The sequence below is a fragment of the Carassius carassius genome, chromosome 4 (genome assembly GCF_963082965.1).
Source record: "Carassius carassius chromosome 4, fCarCar2.1, whole genome shotgun sequence".
Taxonomy (NCBI): domain Eukaryota; kingdom Metazoa; phylum Chordata; class Actinopteri; order Cypriniformes; family Cyprinidae; genus Carassius; species Carassius carassius.
Window position 1 is genome coordinate 8,838,555 of NC_081758.1, and position 3,181 is coordinate 8,841,735.

Genomic DNA, 3,181 nt, shown 5'->3' on the forward strand with positions numbered 1-3,181 from the left:
TTGAAAGCATTCAGCCCATACAGAAGCACATAGATTGAGATATATTAATAATAAATACATTTCCATATATTTAAATATCTATACCCTTCTGTAAGCATCCAGGGTCAAAACATTATGCACCAACATGCAAGTCTTAGTAGGCACTCAGTACATTGCATTTAAATATTAGCATTAACAATGCACACATTCATCAACTAATCACAAGCTCCCACAAATAATACCTCGGCTAATCACACCCTTAACCAAACCACTACAAATAATTCATTGAAAATAATATGCAATAGCCTATGAACAGATGTATTATAGCAAATCAAGTTTAATGAATCTCACACCTATCATACAGCATTATGGCCAGTTCACACTGCCACAAAAAATATATCTAAAAAAAATATATATGTATATATGTTTAAGCAATTAACATTAAATTCTAAAATTTTAAGTAATTCTTACTTTCTCTATTCTTGCAATATTCGAGTGTACATGTCCCTGAGTAATATCTGCATCCCCCGAAGTCTGAAGAGAACACAATATGCTAGTAGACAGCAATCCTCGTGAGAGAGAGGTCTGGTGTGGAAGGTGGATCTGGAACTGACTTCTCTTGATTATCTGTCTTCACAAACTGCCCTGAAATACAATTCAAACATTAACAATGATTGTTATAAATGTAATGTAAGGCTCTTACATTCATAATGCTCATTTTGGAAATATAGTTAATATCAGTAATATGCAGCATGCACGATACAAGGAAGTGGTCAGTAACAACACTTTGAGGTATGATATCTATATCAGTAATTCTACCTTTAAGAAAAAATAAAATGAATAAATTAAGTTGTGTTATGCATTCAAATAGTTAGACATGCTAAAATACAGAATTTGTTAACAATAATAATAAAAAATAATATGCTGGGGAAAAAATGAAACATTTCATAGGGCCCTAAACATGTTTTTTTTTTTTTTACTTTTAATAAATTGATGTGAAAATGTATGTACTACGAAAAAGGAGATGAATGAAATGAAATGAAATATTTATTTTATCATTCAAAGTCAAAGTCACCTTTATTTATATATCGCTTTAAACAAAATACATTGCGTCAAAGCAACTGAACAACATTCATTAGGAAAACAGTGTCAATAATGCAAAAAAAAAATCATTGAGAATTTCTTTAAAAAAAAAAAAAAATCTCATCTCGCTCTCATGAACCCAGTCTCGTGTCTCATCTCGTCTTGTGGGATAAGTGTCTCGTCACACCCCTAGTAGCCAGAGCAAGAGATACATTAGATTTCTTTTGCATGTCTGACAGTGTAACATTAAGCTGAAGTTTTTCGAATGAGTTAAACCTGTATCCTGTTTTCTGGGTTACATTGAGAATATCACTATATATTGTTGCAACACCTCAGCCACTACCAGTCTGACGGGGCTCATGCTTATAACAGTAGTTTGGTGGAGTTTAGACTAAGGCTAAATCAAAAATGCCTGTCAAAATTAACACTGGAACAAACACAATCTTTATTGATTGGACAGCACAAATACTTCTATTTGAGCGTGTAGAACAAAACTCATCATAATAGTTATTTGAGAATTGTCTTACTAGTCACATGGAGCGAAGTGTCCTGGAGATGTTGTCAGAGAGCAGCTCCGCTCCGATTCTGCTGGGGTGTAATCCATCAGCGCAAAACAGCCTAGGACGCTCCCAGAAAAGATTCCAGTTATTAACAAATACCAGTTTCTGTTCTTTACACCATGACAACAACCATTCATTTAAAGCAACAAGTCTACTGAACCTTTTGTGTCCTCGTCGATACGTGGGCAGTGGTCCTGACACGATGATCGTCGCCGCGGGTGTCGTGCTGCGAACCGTCTCGATCAGGCTCCTGAAGTCCCTCTTCAGCATCTCCGTCTGCCGCAGCGTGGTGTCGTTAACCCTCTCAGATGATAACAGTGTCGTGTTCTGTCTCGCGAAGTGGAGCTCCTGCAGGTGGAGATCCTGAAGACCGGAGGCGTTGGAAGGAGAGAGGTCATATCGCCCAGGTCCTGGTTCATGTCTTACGCTGTGGACATCTGGGAAGATCGCGTCCTGGGTGCACCAAGCTTGTGCTGAGAACCACACAGAGTAGAGGTGGTAGTAGGGTTAGCTGTTTACTTACCCTGGACTTATGAGCGTCAACCCCTGAATGTTTCCAGCACAGCTCTCCACTCTCTCCACTCTCTGCTGGGCCTGCTTCTCCACGAGGTCACGGATCTGCTTCTCCACAGCCTCCAGCTCCTTATTAGAAATAAACAAACTAGAGAATAGGGGAAATGCAGAAAAGAAAAATAGCTAAATGGAAAACATACATATAAATCTTAAAATACCAGTATTCACATTTTTTGATGTTACAGATGCATAATGATATGTTGTGTAAAATAAATATTAAGTTATTTAATAAGCTTCCTCGGATCACCTGTGTTTTCTATCTCTGTCAGCAGCTCCCATTAGAAATTCTCTTGGAACTTCCCCTCTGTTTTAGAGGGTTTTTAAGACACTCCTGAAATCACAGTACAATTTTAATCAATATTTGTTTACAATGAAAAATCAAAACGTGTTTGAAACACTGGTTTGAAATAGTTTCAGCCAAATTTAGACCGCGAGTGACGTCACTGATAGACTCTACAGTGCAGACTTTTAGTTTTAATTAATTAGCTTACTTCCATTTATCTTTTGACATATTATCATCAAAAACGTTTACAAAGCTATAAAAACCGCTCCTTTACACATAAGATGTGATTAAAAGCCCAAACGTTCATTAATAAGAGCTCAAATCTATTATGTTATACTTATGCTTCTAAGCTAGCATAATATTTGCTAGCAGACATATCAGATAATTAAGATGCCATAATCACAGAGGTATAAATGTTAACAAAAGTACTTAAAGTAGACTGTGGATAATATTAACATATGTTACTTAACCAATCTGTCGCAGTTGTTGAACTTTTCTGTGGTATAACTGACGAGAAACAGAGAAACTGTCAGACGAGTCCTCTCCTCTCCAGCAGCTGATCTGTCCGCTGTTGCCATGGTAACTCAACGGCTAGTAGGCTAATAAAAACAATAATATTAAAAAAGGGTTTTAGCGTCTTTACGGAGATCAAGACTTTTGTTTTATACATTTTATCAACCTCTTTATTTATTATAAATTGTAA

At 36.6% G+C, this 3,181-nt stretch overlaps 1 long non-coding RNA gene across 1 annotated transcript; it reads right to left on the bottom strand.

The window, feature by feature from the left end:
* Positions 1-457: 457 nt before the first annotated feature.
* Positions 458-1,839, bottom strand: LOC132133238 (uncharacterized). The gene is made up of 3 exons (XR_009429138.1): positions 1,783-1,839; positions 1,590-1,680; positions 458-624 (listed from the first exon to the last, which is right to left on the bottom strand). It is a non-coding gene; the product is annotated as an uncharacterized LOC132133238 (long non-coding RNA).
* Between the last annotated feature and the right edge of the window lie 1,342 nt (positions 1,840-3,181).